Source organism: Dipodomys spectabilis, unplaced genomic scaffold (genome assembly GCF_019054845.1).
Source record: "Dipodomys spectabilis isolate Male_0828 unplaced genomic scaffold, ASM1905484v1 ptg000157l, whole genome shotgun sequence".
In the NCBI taxonomy this organism is placed as follows: domain Eukaryota; kingdom Metazoa; phylum Chordata; class Mammalia; order Rodentia; family Heteromyidae; genus Dipodomys; species Dipodomys spectabilis.
The window spans coordinates 3,441,671-3,459,539 of record NW_024870834.1 but is presented as its reverse complement, the minus strand read 5'-3'; the positions used below and the strand labels follow the sequence as shown (position 1 = coordinate 3,459,539).

Here is a 17,869-nt window from a genome sequence, read left to right as displayed (position 1 = left end):
TTGTAAGTTGTCGCCTCTCCTAAGAATGAGGCGTCTGGAAACTCACTGAATAAGAAGCACATACCGCTTTTTATCCTGCGTTATCTGCAGTGCGGGGACCGAAATGATCAAATTATTCCTTCCATTTCAGCGTCAAAGTGCTCTCTTGCACACCAGGATCGTGTTTTCTTTTGTCTTTGTGGTACGAAAACCAAATTTTGCTTATGTTAGATCCAAATTAAAGGTTACATGATTTCTAGGTACAATGAATGTAGATCAGCCAAGTAACTTTTTTAGACAGATCTTTTTAAAATTTGACCAGTTAACAGTGTTTGTCTACAGATAAGAATAAAAAAGGATGCAAGATTCAATGTGAGATCCATGCTGTCCCTGTTAACTGAGCCCTCCTTTGATGGCATGGGAAGAAGCAAAAGCAGAGGAGAGTCCAGGCTAAACCAGGTTTCTGTGATGATTTCAGTTCAGTAGGGATTCACATAAACAGTTGGAGTCAGGTCATGTGATGACCTTGTGTAAGCTCCTGTTTTTATTGTTGTTTTTGAAAGGAACTTCTCTTTCTGATAATCATGTCACTATATTGAAATGTTAGGAAAAGATCACACGGAAGAAATGGCCCCAATTTATAAATAATGTTAGGGAATTTGTGGCTTTTATGCTTTTCTTGACATTCCATGAGGAAGAAAGGTGTAAGTTTCCATTGTATTTTCACTTTATGGCGACCTATATATACTAAAAATTGGGTGAAAGAGCATGGCCACTGCATTAGGATAGAGGACAGGTACTTTTTTTTTTTATTAAGACTAAATGCTTCAGAAAACTTGCAAGTTGGTTCACTTGCATAAAAGGAAGTGTCAACACATGTACACATGCAGGTATCTCTTTTCCCAAGTGTTGCTTGAGATTTGAACTGAATAGGTGGTTGCCATTACTTACTCCATTTTAAGGCCAAGTTTACTGTGAAGTACTGAAGGACATTTAGGATTAAACTTTCACTTTATTTATTTATTGCCAGTCCTGGGGCTTGAACTCAGTCAGGCCTGCACACTGACCTTGAGCTTCATTTGTTCAAGGCTATAGCACTCTACCACTTGAGCCACAGTGCCTTTGGCTTTTTCTGTTTTATGTTGTTGAGGACTCAAACCCAGGGCTTCCTGCATGCTAGAGAACCACTCTACCACTAAGCCACATTCCTAGCTTAAACTACATTTTGAAAGAGTAAAAAGATCACATTCTGCATAAAGTAACTAGTCCTTAATAGCATTGTTATCGTAGCTACTCAGAAGGTTGACATCTGAGGATCTGGGTTCAAAGCCAGCCTGGGTGAAAAGTCCCTGAGACTTATTTCTAATTAGCCACCAGAAAACTGGAAGTGGAACTGTGGCTCAAGGTGGTAGAGCCTTGAACAACAACAACGAAAAGCTCAGGGACAGCACTCAGACTCTGAGTTAAAATCCCACACTGACTCCCCTCCCCCCAAGTTCTTATTAATTTGCTTTATTCTTTATTTTTCCTCCTAAGGTATTGAAGAGTGAACTTACAGCCTCCCAAATACTGGCACTTTTTTAAAAAATTACTGAGGCATTCTTTGCTTTTCATGTTGAAGGGAGTCACATAGTCATTAATTTGTTTCTTTGATGTGTTGAATTATTTCCTAGCTATTTTGTCTTTGACTTGTTTTGAATTTTGGTATACTTGTCCAATTGCTAAATTGGAGTGAGGTTTACACATGGACCTCTTAGATGAGTATAAGAATAGATGATTTGTTACATAATATTGTGATAAAATGTCTGGGTTTTTTTTTTTTTTTTTTTTGGTTTTTTAGAAGTCAACATCGTGAAGTAGGCAAAATTTTTGGAGGTCTTAAAATCTATTAACATTTTTCACTTAGTCTAGGCAAGCTGTTTTGTGTATTGTAGTGTTAACAGTGTCCTTGCCCTTTACTTAATTCTCAGAGACAACTCCTCTCTCACAAAAATGTCTCCACATTTTGCTAGATGTATCTTACGGTGTAAAATTTTCTGGTTGAGAATCATGCATTAATACAAAGCATAATACCCATGTGAAATGTATCTTATATTTCTGCTCTACTTGGCTAGTCAGGTCCTAAAGGAAGGAAACCAGTATCAGTAGCTTAGCATTCATGCCATATTCATAGAATTTTGAGGTTGCTGGTAGAGAGTAGTAGCAAGACTTGGGGCTGCCACAGAATTAGAGTAGTTTTTGTAGTCATAAAATGTAGAACTAAGACCTGCTGGTGGGCAGTAATATTGGGTAGCTATTGATTCTCAGTGTGATCTGTGGAGGATGTTTGGGGGGGGGGGAATGGTGGTGGTGGTGTCATCTTTTAGATACTTTTAGAAGAGTGCATAAGATGCAAACTTAAAAATAATGCTGAGGTCGTCTGTTTTTATTCTGTTGGCATTTTTTCACTGATGGTAAAAGCAATGGTGAGTAATGCTGCTTTTACCTTAGCAACAGTCAAAAGACAGTTGGCAGTTGGTACATAGCTTAAAATTTTAATTTCTTAAAGAGCCAGGCATTAAGGCTCACATCTGTAATCTCAACTACTTGGGAGGTGGAGATAGGAGAATTGCAAAGGTCATTGCAAGCAGAAGGTTAGCAAAACCTTCATGTCATCAAACAAACTCAGCATAGTGGGTCACTCCTGTAATGCCAGTGGTGTGGGAGGCTGAGGAACGAAGATTTTGAGTTAGAGGCCAGCTAAATAGACTTTTTTTTTTTTGTCGGTCGTGGGGCTTGAACTCTGGGCCTGGGCGCTGTCCCTCAGCTCTTCAGCTCTAGGCGAGCGCTCTACCACTTGAGCTACAACGCCACTTCCGGTTTTCTGGTGGTTTATTGGAGATAGGAGTCTCACGGTCTCTCCTGCCCGGGCTGGCTTTGAACCGAGATCCTCAGATCTCAGCCTCCTGAGTAGCTAGGATTACAGGCGTGAGCCACCAGCGCCCGGCTAGACTTTGTTTTTTAAAAAAAGATCTTAGTAGATGTCTAGACTTTGGGGCACTTTTGGGATTTGAACCTAAGGGCCTTTGTTTGTTAGTAAGTGTTCTATCCCATGACCTTGCCTCAAGCCTTTAATTTTAATTTTACATATGTATATATAATACATGTACATATGTATATATAGTGTATGTACATATGTAGGTATATAATTATATATTATATGTAAATACATAGATACATATGTATTTTTTTTTTTTTAATTTTTGCTTATGTGGTGCTGGGGAATCGAACCCAGGGCCTCATGCATGCAAGGCAAGTGCTCTACCACTGAGCCACCTTCCCAGCCCCGATACATATGTATTTGTATGCGATTGTATATATGTATAATAAACTATGTAATATATAGATATGTAGTACATATCTATATATTACTTAATGTGCATACTAATACATGTATATGGCAATTCTAGGGTTTGGACTTAGCCTTGCAAAAAGTTTCCTTTCTTTTTTTTGGCCAGCCCTGGGGCTTGAACTCAGAGCCTGGGCACTGTCCCTGAACTTCATTTGCTCAAGGCTATCAATGTATCACTTGAGCCACAGCATCATTTCCAGCTTTTTCTGTTTATATGGTACTGAGGAATTGAACCCAGGGCTTTGTATGCTAGAGAAGCACTCAACCACTAAGCCAACTTCCCAGCCCTCAAAAAGTTCTTGATGATTAGGGTAGGAAGGTGGCTCAGTGGTAGAGTTGCTTGCCCTTGCACGCATGAGGCCCTGAGTTCGATTCCTCCAGCACCACATAAGCAGAAAAAGCCAGAATGGCACTCTGGTTCAAGTGGTAGAGCACTAGCCTTGAGCTGAAGAGCTGAGGGACAGCGCCCAGGCCCAGAGTTCAGGCCCCATGACGGAAAAAACAAAAAGTTCTTGATGAAAGTGGGGTTTTATCTCAGCATTCATAGAGTACTTGCGTAGCATGTTCAGAGCCTTAGGGTTGATATTAGCACTGCAAAACCAGAAAGAAAAAAAACAGTTCATTAGACCTTGATCCTTGAGGTTGTCTTTAACTAGAGTGGAAGTGGAAAGAAGAATAACGGTTTTGAGGAAGAGTACTTGGAATTCACCAAGCTCTATTAAAATTTTTTAATATTATTATTAAGGTGTTTTCAGAGGGGTTACCATTTCATAAGTTAGGTAGTGAGTACATTTTATTTATTTTTTTGTCGGTCATGGGGCTTGAACTCTGGGCCTGAGCTCTGTCCCTCAGCTCTTCGGCTCAAGGCTACCACTCTACCACTTGAGCTACAGCGCCACTTCTGGGTTTTCTGGTGGTTTATTGGAGATGAGTTTCACGGACTTTCCTGCCCGGGATGGTTTTGAACCATGATGCTCAGATCTCAGCCTCCTGAGTAGCTAGGATTACAGGCGTGAGCCACCGGTGCCCGGCTTTGCTTTTTTTTGGGGAGGGGGTACATTTCTTTTTTGGACAATGTCACCCCTTCCTTTGCTTCCCCTGCCCCCCCCAAGCTCCATTTTTATCCAAAAGACCACATGACAGCTGTTGACCCCTATGGGTATTTAGCACACATTTGAGTATAATGTAAGCCTGTCCCTTCTAGGAAAGGAACTGCAGTATTTATGGTCATAGGAATAGGAGCTTTCAGGAAAAAACCAGAGTTTTGGAAAGCTTGTTTCAGCTATCCTAAACTCAATAGACTCCCAATACTTGAGAATTAGTGATGCTAATGAATGTAGGGTTATTTGGGAGGGGGGGTTAATATTTGGAAGATACATGTAATTCAGGAAATCAATTTTTCAAAATAATCAGTCAATGGCTGGGAATGTGGCTTAGTGTGCTTGCCTAGCATGCATGAAGCCCTGGGTTCAATTCTTCAGTAACCACATAAACAGAAAAAGCTGCAATTGGTACTGTGTCTCAAGTGGTAGAGTACTAGCCTTGAGCAAAAGAAGCTCAGGGACAGTGTCCAGGCCCTGAGTTCAAGCCCTAGGACTGGCAAAAAAAAAAAAAAAAATCAGTCATGATTAAATATGGTTAAAAGGTACCTTCAAAATAGAAGGTAGGCCATTTTTAATTTAACAGTAAGCAAGATTAGATAGGAGTTTCAGCCTAGTTTTTAGGAAATTACCTCTTGTGAGGTTTGGATATAGTCTGGAAGAGAGCAGTCCAGAATTGTCCTAGAAGGCTATTAAATTATCAGATAATTTTTTGTATGTGTTGGTGGTGGGACTTGAACTCAAGACTTGGAGCTCTCCTCTAGCATTTTTGCTCAAGGCTAATGTGCTCTGCCACTTGAGCCACAGCTTCACTTCCAGCTTCTTCTTTTTTTTTTTTCATTTTTAAAAATATAAAATTGTGGGGCTGGGAAGGTGGATCAGTGATAGAGCGCTTGCCTTGCATGCATGAGACCCTGGGTTCGATTCCTCAGCACCACATAAGCAAAAAGAAAAAGCCGGAAGTGGCACTGTGGCTCAAGTGGTAGAGCGCTAGCCTTGAGCTGAAGAGCTGAGGGACAGAGTTCAAGCCCCACAACCGGACCCACCCCCCCAAAAAAAATATACATAAAATTGTTACAATTCCAAGTTATCGTTACATGAATCTTTCAAACAGTTTATTGCATTGAATGTAGATGCAGTGGAAAATTAGTCATAATTTGGTTTAGTCAGAATTAGATTTGTAATGGAGTTGGGCTTTGGCTCTGCTCCAATAGAGCCTCCAGTCAATGAGCAAAACAAGCATCACATACTAAGTTCAAGTCCCAGTGTAGCAGAAAGAAAAATAGAGATTTGTAAAACTGAAAGAATGCCATTGTTACTAATTTTTATTTTTTTCTCTTTCAATGTTTAGTTAATGTGGGTTTCTTGTTAAGTGAATATGTATTTTAAAAGTACTCCTGTCCTGAATATTGACATTTGAGACTGTAATCTCTGCACTGGGAAAGCTGAGGCGCAGGGGGTTATATAGTTTGAGGCCTGGCTGGGTCCATAATGAGACTCTGTCTCCAAAAAAAACTTGTAATTTTTAATGCAATAAATGTTGGTAGACAATTGTAAAATGTCTCTGGGCTTCAAAATGCTACTGTACAATATCTAGTAGCTGACCAAATTGGAGTTAGCTTTCTCTGGTGGTGATGTGAATTCATTTGTGCAGCATGTCTGGTGATTGTTTTGTTTTGTTTTTGATTGTTGGTGGGGCTTGGACTCTGGGCCTGGGCGTTGTCCCTATGCACTTGAGCTCAAAGCTAGGGCTCTACCACTTGAGCCACAGCGCCACTTTTCTGGTGGTTTATTGGAGATAAGAGTTTCACGGACTTTCCTGTCTAGGCCGGCCTTGAACCATGATCCTCAGTACTCAGCTTCCTGAGTAGCTAGGATTACAGACGTAAGCCACGGGCACCCAGCAATGTCTGGTGATTTTTAAATAGTCTGAAAATTATAGACAGACAATTTAAAAAACACTTTGCCAGTCCTGGTGCTTGAACTTGGGTTTGAGCATTATCCCTGAACTTATTTATATTGAAGGCTAGCATTCTACTACTTGAGCCACAGCACCACTTCTGGCTTTGTTTGTTTGTTTGTTTATGTGGTACTGAGGAATCAAACCCAGGGCTTCATGGATGCTAGACAAGTACTCTACCACTAAGCCACATTCCCGGCCCCTTAATTAAGAAGGTTTTAAAATATATATATATATTTTTAAAGTTTTTGTTGGTTGTTGGGCTTTAAAAACAGGGCCTGGATGCTGTATCTGAGCTCTTTTTGCTCAGGGCTAGCACTCTACCACTTTGAGACACTTTGGGTTTTCTGGTAGTTAATTGGAGATAAAGAGTCTCATGGACTTAACTGCCCATGCTGTCTTTGAACTGTGATCTTCAGATCTTAGCCTCTTTTTTTTTTTTTTTTGGGTCCGGTCTTGGGGCCTGAACTCTGGGCCTGGGCACTGTCCCTCAGCTCTTCAGCTCAAGGTTAGCACTCTACCACTTGAGCCACAGTGCCACTTCCGGCTTTTTTCTTTTTTGCTTATGTGGTGCTGAGGAATCGAACCCAGGGCCTCAGGCATGCAAGGCAAGCGCTCTACCACTGAGCCACCTTCTCAGCCCCAGATCTTAGCCTCTTGAATAGCTAAGGATTACAGGTGTGAGCCATCAGCAGATGGCTTAAAGATTATTTTAAGTTAACATTACCCTTCAATTTCTCCTTCATTTAAGCTAGCTTGTAAAACCAGTTTGGAGCCAGGTACTACTGGTGGTTCACACCTGTAATCCTAGCTACTCAGGAGGATGAGATCTGAGGATCGTGGTTTGAAGCCAGCCCTGGCAGGAAAGTTTGAGTTATCTCCAATAAACTACTCAGAAAAGGCTGGAAGTGGTGTTGTGACTGAAGTGGTAGAGTGCTAGCCTTGATCAAAGTTCAAGCCTCAGGACTGGCAAAAAAACATTTGGAGAGGGCTGGGAAGGTGGCTCAGTGGTAGAGCGCTTGCCTTGCATGCCTGAGGCCTTGGGCTCGATTCCTCAGCACCACATAAGCAAAAAGAAAAAAACCGGAAGTGGCGCTGTGGCTCAAGTGGTAGAGCGCTAGCCTTGAGCTGAAGAGCTGAGGGACAGCGCCCAGGCCCAGAGTTGAGGCCCCATGACCGGACCCCCCCCCCAAAAAAAAATAAAAATAAAAAATAATAAAAATTGTTTCCCGGGCGCCGGTGGCTCATGCCTGTAATCCTAGCTACTCAGGAGGCTGAGATCTGAGGATCGCGGTTCAAAGCCAGCCAGGGCAGGAAAGACCGTGAGACTCCTATCTCCAATAAACCACTAGAAAACCGGAAGTGGCGCTGTAGCTCAAGTGGTAGAGCGCTCGCCTTGAGCAGAAGAGCTGAGGGACAGCGCCCAGGCCCAGAGTTCAAGCCCCACGACCGACAAAAAAAAAATTTTTTTTTGGAGAAAATGAGACCAGTCAATTTTATATATATATATACATATTTTGCCCCACGACCGACAAAAAAAAATTTTTTTTTGGAGAAAATGAGACCAGTCAATTATATATATATATAATATATATATACATATATATTATATATATATATATATATATATTTTGTCGGTCGTGGGGCTTGAACTCTGGGCCTGGGCGCTGTCCCTCAGCTCTTCTGCTCAAGGCGAGCGCTCTACCACTTGAGCTACAGCGCCACTTCCGGTTTTCTAGTGGTTTATTGGAGATAGGAGTCTCACGGTCTTTCCTGCCCGGGCTGGCTTTGAACCGCGATCCTCAGATCTCAGCCTCCTGAGTAGCTAGGATTACAGGCATGAGCCACCGGCGCCCGGCTATATATTTCTTTTATGTATCTTAATTTATTTTCAGTGTTCAGAAAATAAAAGCTACTATCTAGCAGTAGGTTTTAAATAGTTGTAGAATCCTAGTTTATAACTGTAAATACAAAGCAATGCTATCGTAGAAGATGTTGCTAATTTGTGCTAGAATGGTGGTTATCCAGCTATGAGGTGGAAATCTTGAGAGACAGATGTAGGTTTGAGGCCAGCAGCAAGACCTTATCTCTACAAGTAATCCAGGATCCTAGCATCTAGGGACATAGGATCACAGTCAAAGGTTAGCCTTGGCAGAACAAAAACAGAAGGCCCACTATCTGAAAAAAAATAAAGGAAAAGGGGTGAGGGGCATTGTACATAGGGCTTCTTGCCTAAAAAGTAGGAAGACATGGGTTCAAACCCCAACACCACCAGAAAAGTAAATTGTAGATTTTTGTTGTCTTATTTTCAGGGCTTTATCATTGGTAGACTTCATTGTGCCTCCAGCACTAGAGGTTTGAAACAGCATGGTATGGCATGTGTCATTCTCATTCTTAAACTGTAGCTTGTTTTCTTTTGGGAACCAAAAAGGTTTGTTTGATTAGCTCTGGTAGTTAATTGAAGATAAAGAGTATCACAGACTTGCCTTTTCAGGCTATCTTTGAACCTTGATCCTCAGATCTCAGCCTCTTGAGTAGCTAGGATTCCAAGCTTGAACTGAACCCACCAGAGCTTAAAAAGTATCTTTATACAGAAAGTCTTGTTATGTTCATATGTTTTGTTTGTTTTGACTATTATAAAAGTTTATTTTAAAATGTGAATATGAAAAACTGCATGACTCAATTTTTTTTTTTGGGAGGGGGGTCCGGTCGTGGGTCCTGAACTCTGGGCCTGGGTGCTGTCCCTCAGCTCCTCAGCTCAAGGCTAGCGTTCTACCCCTTGAGCCACAGTGCCACTTCCGGCTTTTTTCTTTTTTCTTATGTGGTGCTGAGGAATCGAACTGAGGGCCTCATGCATGCAAGGCAAGCGCTCTACCACTGAGCCACCTTCCCAGCCCCCCAATTTTTTTACTTAAGTATGAATTTCTCTTGAGTAGCTCTTGTTAAGCCAGTTCCAAAGCTTCTATTTCCTCACATTGCCTACCATATTTCAGTTTTGTTCTGTTGCCCACTAGTTGGTATCTCCACATGTTGATCTATCACAAGATTGAAAAAGGGGTCAAATCACATTAAATTTAGATTAATTTCATTAATTTAAATTAATTACCATTAATTCAATGGTAGCTTCTTGTCCATACCCTTTTTTTAGTCTCAGAGAGTGAGCCCAGTGGTCTCTACTGGGTGGTCTCAGATGCTTTGAAACTGGACTTACGGCTTTCTTCATACTTGTAGTAGACTTGGTTTTTTTTGTTTGTATGTTTGTTGTGGGACTTGAATTCTGGGCCTGGGCACTGTCCCTCAGCTCTTCAGCTCATGGAGAGCATTCTTCCACTTGAGCCAGAGTACCACTTCTGGTTTTCTGGTGGTTAATTGGAGATAAGAATCTCAGGGACTTTGCTGCCTGGGCTGGCTTTGAACCGTGATCCTCAGATCTCAGCCTCCTGAGTAGCTAGGATTACAGGTGTGAGCTACTAGCTCCCAGGCATTTTATCTGTTTAATTTTAGATGGTGTCTCCCTATGTAGCTCAAGGTGACTACAAACATCAAGTCCTCCTTCAGTCTCTCCGTGTTGGGATTATAGGCATGTACCACCATGCCCTTACTTGTTTTCCTGCTTAAGCATTTGTCAAGTTGAAGTTTTTGTTGAGAATATTTAAACCACTTTGGTAATAAAATAACACTATAGGGCTGGGAAGGTGGCTCAGTGGTAGAGCGCTTGCCTTGCATGAGGCCCTGGGTTCAATTCCTCAGCACCACATAAGCAGAAAAAAAAGCCGGAAGTGGCGCTGTGGCTCAAGTGGTAGAGCGTTAGCCTTGAGCTGAAGAGCTGAGGGACAGCGCCCAGGCCCAGAGTTCAGGCCCCACGACCAGACCCCCCAAAAAATAAAATACACTATGTACCCGTATATACAGAGTAATAACATTAAAAATCTTAGTGACTTTTTTTTTCCTGTTCCTTTCTGTTTCTGTGTGTTTGTTTTGTCTTGAGAAAAGTCTTAGGTTGCTGGCCCTGCATTCCTGGTCAGCTCAGCTTTTAAGTAGTCCTCCAGCCTTCTGAGTAGCTGAGAGTAGTACATGTATACACCATAGCACCTGACTTTTAACATGTATTTTTAGTAACTCTGTGTGGTCTCTTAAAGTAATTTAGAGATTTTAGGTTGTAGGTCTGGATTGTTGTGTTACATTTCTCATGAAGATTTAAGGTTTGGGAAAGTATATAGAGAATTTGTTAGATTTTTTTTTTTCTCTTCTGTTATAGAGATGTCTTGTATATTTATTTTCTATTATATATTTATGATACATACATCATACATGTGTAACATATTCATCCACAAATCAGCCTTTTGTATTTGATGATAGTTTTAGTAGTTTTTGGATACTTTTTTGTCAGTCATGGGGCTTGAACTCTGGGCCTGGGCAAGGTCCCTCAGCTATTCAGCTCAAGGCGAGTGCTCTACCATTTGAGCAACAGCATCACTTCTGGTTTATTTATTTATTTGTTTACTTTAATTTTTTGTCAGTTGTGGAGCCTGAACTCTAGTCCTGGGTGCTGTCCCTCAGCTCTTCAGCTCAAGGCTAGCACTCTACCACTTGAGCCACAGTGCTACTTCTGGCTTTTTCTGCTTATGTGGTACTGAGGAATCGAACCCAGGGCCTCATGCATGCAAGGCAAGCACTACCACTGAGCCACCTTCCCAGCCCCACTGTACTTTATTTTTATTGTGCATAGTCCATTACATTTTCTATTTTTAAGATTCTGCTAGTGTTTACTAAATATTGACTGGATGACCCATCTGTTAAACAGTTTTTTTTTGTTGTTGTTGTTTGTTTTTGTGGTTGGTTGTGGAGCCTGAACTCTGAGCCTGTCCCTCAGCATTTCAGCGCAAGGCTAGTGCTCTACCACTGGAGCCACAGAGCCACTTCCAGCTTTTGTTTGTTTGTTTGCTTATGTAGTGCTGAGGAATCGAACCCCAGTCTCATGTGTGCGAAGCAAGCACTGTACCACTGAGCCACTTTCCCAGTCCCTGTTAAACAGTTTTAAGGATGCAACCAAGTGTGTGATGCATACTTATAATCCCAGCATTATGTACCCCAGTTATACAGGAGGCTGAGCAAGAGAAGCTGTGAGTTTGGGGCCAGCTTGGGTTATTCAGTGAGACCTTTGTCTCAAAAATCAAATGAAAACTTTTTCGCTGGAAATATTTTCAGGTATTCTAAAGAGAATACCCTATCTTCATATGAGAAAAAAGTTCTCAATACTTTTTCAAAATTTTATTATTATAAAGGTGATGTACTGAGAGGTTACAGTTATGTAAGTTAGATAAAGAACACATTTCTTTTTGGACCAAGTCACCTTGCTCTCTCAAAATAATTTTTTTCTGTTTTTTTCCTTCCTGGGGCTTGAACTCAGGGCCTGGGCACTGTCCCTGAGCTTCTCTGTGCTCAAGGCTAGTGCTCTACCACCTGATCCATAGCTCCGCTTCTGGCCCTTTCTGTTTATGTGGTGCTGAGAAATTGGACCCAGTGCTTCATGCGTGCTAGGCAAGCACTCTACCACTAAGCTACTTTCCTAGCCTCAAAATATTCTTTTTTTTTTTTTTGTCAGTTGTGGGGCTTGAACTCTGGGCTTGGGCACTGTCCCTGCACTCTTCAGCTCAAGGCCAGTGCTCTACCGCTTGAGCCAAAGCGCCACTTCCAGTTTTCTAGTGGTTTATTGGAGATAAGAGTCTCATAGACTTTCCTGCCTGGGCTGGCTTTGATCCTCAGATCTCAGCTTCCTGAGTAGCTAGGATTACAGGCGTGAGCCACCAGTGCCCAGCTCAAAATATTCTTTTTTTTTTTTTTTTTTTTTGGGGTCCTGTCATGGGGCCTGAACTCTGGGCCTGGGCACTGTCCCTCAGCTCTTCAGCTCAAGGCTAGCGGTCTGCCACTTGAACCACAGTGCCATTTCCGGCTTTTTTTTTCTGCTTATGTGGTGCTGAGGAATCGAACCCAGGGCCTCATGCATGCAAGGCAAGCGCTCTACCACTGAGCCAACTTCCCAGCCCCATGAAGTACATTTTTTGGGGGGGGGGGTCGGGTCGTGGGCCTGAACTCTGGACCTGGGCACTGTCCCTCAGCTCAAGGCTAGCGCTCTACCACTTGAGCCACAGCGCCACTTCTGGCTTTTTTTTTCTGCTTATGTGGTGCTGAGGAATTGAACCCAGGGTCTCATGCATGCAAGGCAAGTGCTCTACCACTGAGCCACCTTCCCAGCCCCTCAAAATATTCTTTATATGATGTTTTGAACCTGAAAACAAGGTCTGTGCATCTGTAGTGTGGCTGCTTTGTGATTTTAATATGACATATATGTAGGTGTGTATACACACACACACACCCACGCCCACCACGTTTTACTTCTGATCTAGTAAGGATCAAGATTTAAGAATAGGCTTTAGTTGTACATTAAAAGTATTGGAGGCCTGAGAATGTCGCTTAGTGGTAGAGTGCTTACCTAGCATGCATGAAGCCCTGGGTTCCTTTCCTCAGTACCACATACACAGAAAAGGCTGGGAGTGGTGCTGTGGCAAAAGTGATAGAGTGCGAGTTTTGAGCAAAAGAAGTTCAAGGACAGTGACCAGGCCCAGAGTTCAAGCCTCAGAACTGGCCCCTCTCCTCCCCAAAAGTAGCATGATAAAAGCAGGTAGCATGATTCTTACACTGGAGGTGGGTGAATCCAGAGAACAAAGAGCTATGTGTGGTGCTGGACAGCAGCATGCAATCCCAGCACTTTGGGAGGAAGACTTAAAGACAGGATGATTGTGTGTTTGAACCCAGCCTAAGCTTCAGAGTGACCCACTATCTCAAAAGGAAAACAAACAAAAAACTCCAAACAGTAAGAAATTAGGATACTAAAATTAGTTCTTAGAATAGATTGATTTTTTTTTTTTTTTTTTGTAAGAACTTAACATCAATTGTTGAACTTTCCTTTTTTTGTGTATGTCGGTCATGGGGCTTGAAGTCTGGGGCCTGGGCTCTGTCCCTCAGCTCTTCAGCTCAAAGTGAGTGCTCTACCACTTGAGCCACAGCGCCACTTCCTGTTTTTTAGTGGTTTATTGGAGATAAGACTCTCTCAAACTTTCCTGCCCTGGCTGGCTTTGAACCATGATCCTCAAATCTCAGCCTCCTGAGTAGCTAGGATTACAGGTGTGAGCCACTGGTGCCCGGCTGAACTTTCCTTTTTAGAATAGAATAACATCTGAAGAAAACTTAACAGCAAATGTTTCTAAAAAATGATATACATGAGGACCTGTCTAATGTGTTCAGAAATGGAAAGAAAAGGTTTGCATTTTTGGTATTGGTAACTGTCTGATGTACAATTCCAGGAGGCAGCCTGTTAGTGGGGGTGCCTATGTGAAATAGAATTTTTGTTCTTCTGAAGTTTGTTCTAAATTTCCCAAAATGGAACTGTAACTTTTTGTTTTGTTAAATTGTTACTAGTTTTTTTTTTTTTTTCCTTTGTTGCTGGTCCTGGGCCTTGAACTGGACCTGGGCACTGTCCCTGAGCTTTTGCTCAAGGCTAGTAGTGCTCTACCACTTGAGCCACAGGTCCACTTAATGGCTTTTTTGGTACTTAATTGGAGATAGCATATCAAGGATTTTCCTGCCAAGGCTGGCTTTGAACTGCGATCCTCAGATCTCAGCCTCCTAAGGGGCTAGGATTACAGGCATGAGCCACCCGTGCCCAGCAACCATTAGTTTTTAGTTACTTTTCCCCCCTTCAGACCTTCAAAGCTCCCACTCTGCCCTGCCCACTGTGCTTGGCAAGTGTTCTCTATCACTGAGCTGCTTTCTCAATTCTATCACTATTTAATTAATTATTTTTTGTCAGTGATGGGGCCTAAACTCTGGCCTGGGCGCTGTTCCGGAGCTCTTCCACTCAAGGTGAGCGCTCTTCCACTTTAGCTTCAGCGCCACTTCCGGTTTTCTGGTGGTTAATTGGTGATGAGTCTCCCATGTTTTCCTGCCCAGCTTTCAGCTGTGATCCTCAGATCTCAGCCTCCTGAGTAGCTAGGATTACCAGTATGAGCCACTGGCACCTAGCTACTTAATTTTAAAAAAAATTTTTATTTTATTGTAAACGTGCTGTACAGAGGGGTTACAGTTACATGAGTAATGTAATGAGTTTATTTATTTATTTGGTTGGTCATGGGGCTTGAACTCTGGGCTTGAGCACTGTCCCTGCGCTCTTCATCTCAAGGCCAGCGCTCTACTGCTTGAGCCACAGCGCCCAGTTTTCTAGTGGTTTATTGGAGATAAGAGTCTTATGGACTTTTCCTGCACAGGCTGGCTTTGAACCTTGATCCTCAGATATCAGCCTCCTGAGTAGCTAGGATTACAGGCGTGAGCCACCAGCGCCGGACTTCTTTATTTAATTTCTAATGTTAAAATTTAATGGTAAATTGACTTATTTAAGATAAAAAATAATGCTTAATATTTTTGCTTGGACCTTCAAAATTTAAAATATCTGGTGTTTTTTGTTTGTTTGTTTGTTTTTATTGGTCTTGGGGCTTGAAACTCAAATGGCATGGGCACTGTCTTGAGCTTTTCTCCTTAAGGCTAGCTAGCACTCTAACACAATGAGTCACAGCTACTTCCAGTTTTCTGGTGGTTAATTGGAGATAAGACTCTCAGGGCTGGGCATTGGTGGCTCATACCTGTAATCCTGCTTACTTATGAGGCTGAGATCTGAGGGTTTCTATGCAAAACCAGCCCAGGCAGAAAAGTCCTTGAGACTCTTCATCTCCAATAAACTACTCATAAATGGCCTCTACCTTAAGTGGTAGACTGTTAGCCTTGAGCCAAAGAAGCTCAGGGCCAGCACATAGGCCCTGAGTTTAAGTCCCAGGACCTACAAAACAACAAAAAATGTCCCCCCCCCTTTCCTGCCTTGGCTGGCTTTGAAAAACATGATCCTCAGATCCCAGCCTCCAGAGTTGCTAGGATTATAGATTTGAGCCACTGGCACCTGGCTTGGCCTCTGCTTTTATTGGAAACAATATGGTTCAGAAAATGTTTTTTTTGGGGGGGGTGGTATCCGGTCGTGGGGCCTGAACTCTGGGCCTGGGCACTGTCCCTCAGCTCTTCAGCTCAAGGCTAGCGCTCTACCACTTGAGCCACAGCGCCACTTCCGGCTTTTTTCTTTTTGCTTATGTGGTGCTGAGGAATCGAACCCAGGGCCTCAGGCGTGCAAGGCAAGCGCTCTACCACTGAGCCACCTTCCCAGCCCCCAGAAAATGTTTTTATTTGGTTGTGATTTACTTATTTTATACATGTTCTTGAGTTAGGCCAGTTGTACATAGCAAAGAAATTCTTTCTCAACTTTCCCTCTTTTTTTCCTCCCAAATGTATAAATAGAGCTTTTTTTTTTTTTAGTTTTTTTTTTTTTTTATTGTAAAGCTACTATACAGAGGGTTACAGTTACATGAGTGAGGTTATGAGTACACTTCCTCTTGAACATTGTTACCCCCTCCATTGTTTTCCCCCTACCATCCCCTCCCTCCCTCCCTTCCCCGAGGTTCTTTTTTTTTTTTTGATTGTGATTACATGATTACATAATTTCAAAGTCACAAGTTCATTCTAACTTCCCTGGAGCAAATTGTCTACCACAGTCTGTAATATATAACAGTGTTCACATGTTATATACCATATTTGTGATCAGCAGCATGAGGATATTTAGTAGTGGTTCAACCAGATGAGCGGGAGTTCTTTGTTTCTTAAGTCCTGTTAGTTTTGTCGTATCACCTAACCTTTTGGATTTAGCATCCACTTATGAGGGAGACCATGTACCGTTTGTCTCTTTGTTCTTGGCTTACCTCGCTCAACATGATTCCTTCTAGCTCCATCCATTTCCCTGCAAATGCCATTATTTTGTCATTTCTAATGGCTGCATAATATTCCATTGTGTATAGATACCACAATTTTTGGATCCATTCATCTGTGGTGGGGCACCTAGGTTGTTTCCATATCCTAGCTATTGCGAACAGTGCTGCAATAAACATGGAGGTGCACGTGTCCTTGTATATTGGTTCCTGTTGTTCAGGGTAGATGCCTAGAAGTGGTATGACTGGGTCGTAAGGGAGGTCAATCTTTAGCTTTCTAAGGACCCTCCAGACTGCTTTCCAAAGTGGTTGTATAAGTGTACATTCCCACCAGCAGTGTAATAGGGTTCCTCTTTCTCCACATCCCCTCCAGCATTTGTCGTTGGCTGATTTGTGGATGTGGGACATTCTGACTGGGGTAAGGTGGTATCTCAGGGTTGTCTTTATTTGCATTTCCTTCACCACCAGGGATGATGAACATTTCCTCATGTGTTTCTTTGCCATTTTTATTTCTTCATTTGAGAAGTCCCTCTTTAGTTCCCTTGCCCATTTAGTAATTGGTTTGTTAGGTTTGGGAGGGATTAGTTTCTTGAGTTCCCTGTATATACAGGATGTTAACCCCTTGTCTGATATATTGCTGGTAAATATTTTTTCCCAATTAGTTGGTTGTCTTTCTAGCTTAGTTGCGATAGATTTAGCTGTGCAGAAGCTTTTTATTTTAAGGTAGTCCCATTTGTCGAGTCTCTCTCCAACTTGTTGTGACCCTGGGACTCTGTTCAGGAAGTTCCTTCCTGTGCCTATTAGTTCAAGTGTCTCTCCTACTCTGTCCTGCAGTAGTTTCAGAGATTCAGGTTTAATGTTAAGGTCTTTAATCCATTTTGAGTTGATGTTGGTGCATGGTGATAGGCTGGGGTCCACTTTTAGTTTTCTGCATGTGGCTGCCCAGTTTTCCCAGCTCCAGCGGTTGAAGAGGCTGTGTTTCTTCCATTGTATGTCTTTGGCTCCTTTGTCGAATATCAGCTGGCTGTAGGCCTGTGGATTTATATCTGGATCTTCTATTCTGTTCCATTGGTCTTCGGGTCTGTTTTTGTGCCAGTACCATGCTGTCTTTGTGATTATAGCTCTGTAGTAGAGTTTGAAGTTCGGCATGGATAGCCCTCCCATATTGTCTTTATCCCCTAGAATTGTTTTGGCTATTCTAGGTCTTTTGTTGTTCCATATAAATTTTTGGACTGTTTTCTGTATTTCAGTGATGTACGTCATTGGGATTTTAATAGGAATTGCATTGAATTTGTATATTAGTTTTGGAAGTATCACCATCTTTACTATATTAAGTCGGCCTATCCAGGAGCATGGGAGGTCTTTCCATTTCCTAGTGTCTTCTGCAATTTCTTTCTTTAACTTTTTATAGTTCTCATTAAATAGTTCTTTTACATCTTTGGTTAGGTTAATTCCTAAATATTTTATTTTTTGGGAGGTTATTGTGAATGGGGTTGCTCCCTTTATTTCCCTCTCTTCCTGTGCGTTATCAGTGTATAGGAAGGCAACTGATTTTTGTGGGTTTATTTTGTATCCTGCT

The 17,869-nt window shown here is 42.1% G+C and overlaps 1 protein-coding gene across 4 annotated transcripts in view; it reads left to right on the top strand.

Annotated features, from left to right (window-relative positions):
* The window catches only part of Papola (poly(A) polymerase alpha), a 74,927-nt gene that overhangs the window by 806 nt on the left and 56,252 nt on the right, over positions 1-17,869 (top strand). The gene's annotated exons all lie outside the window — the stretch shown is intronic.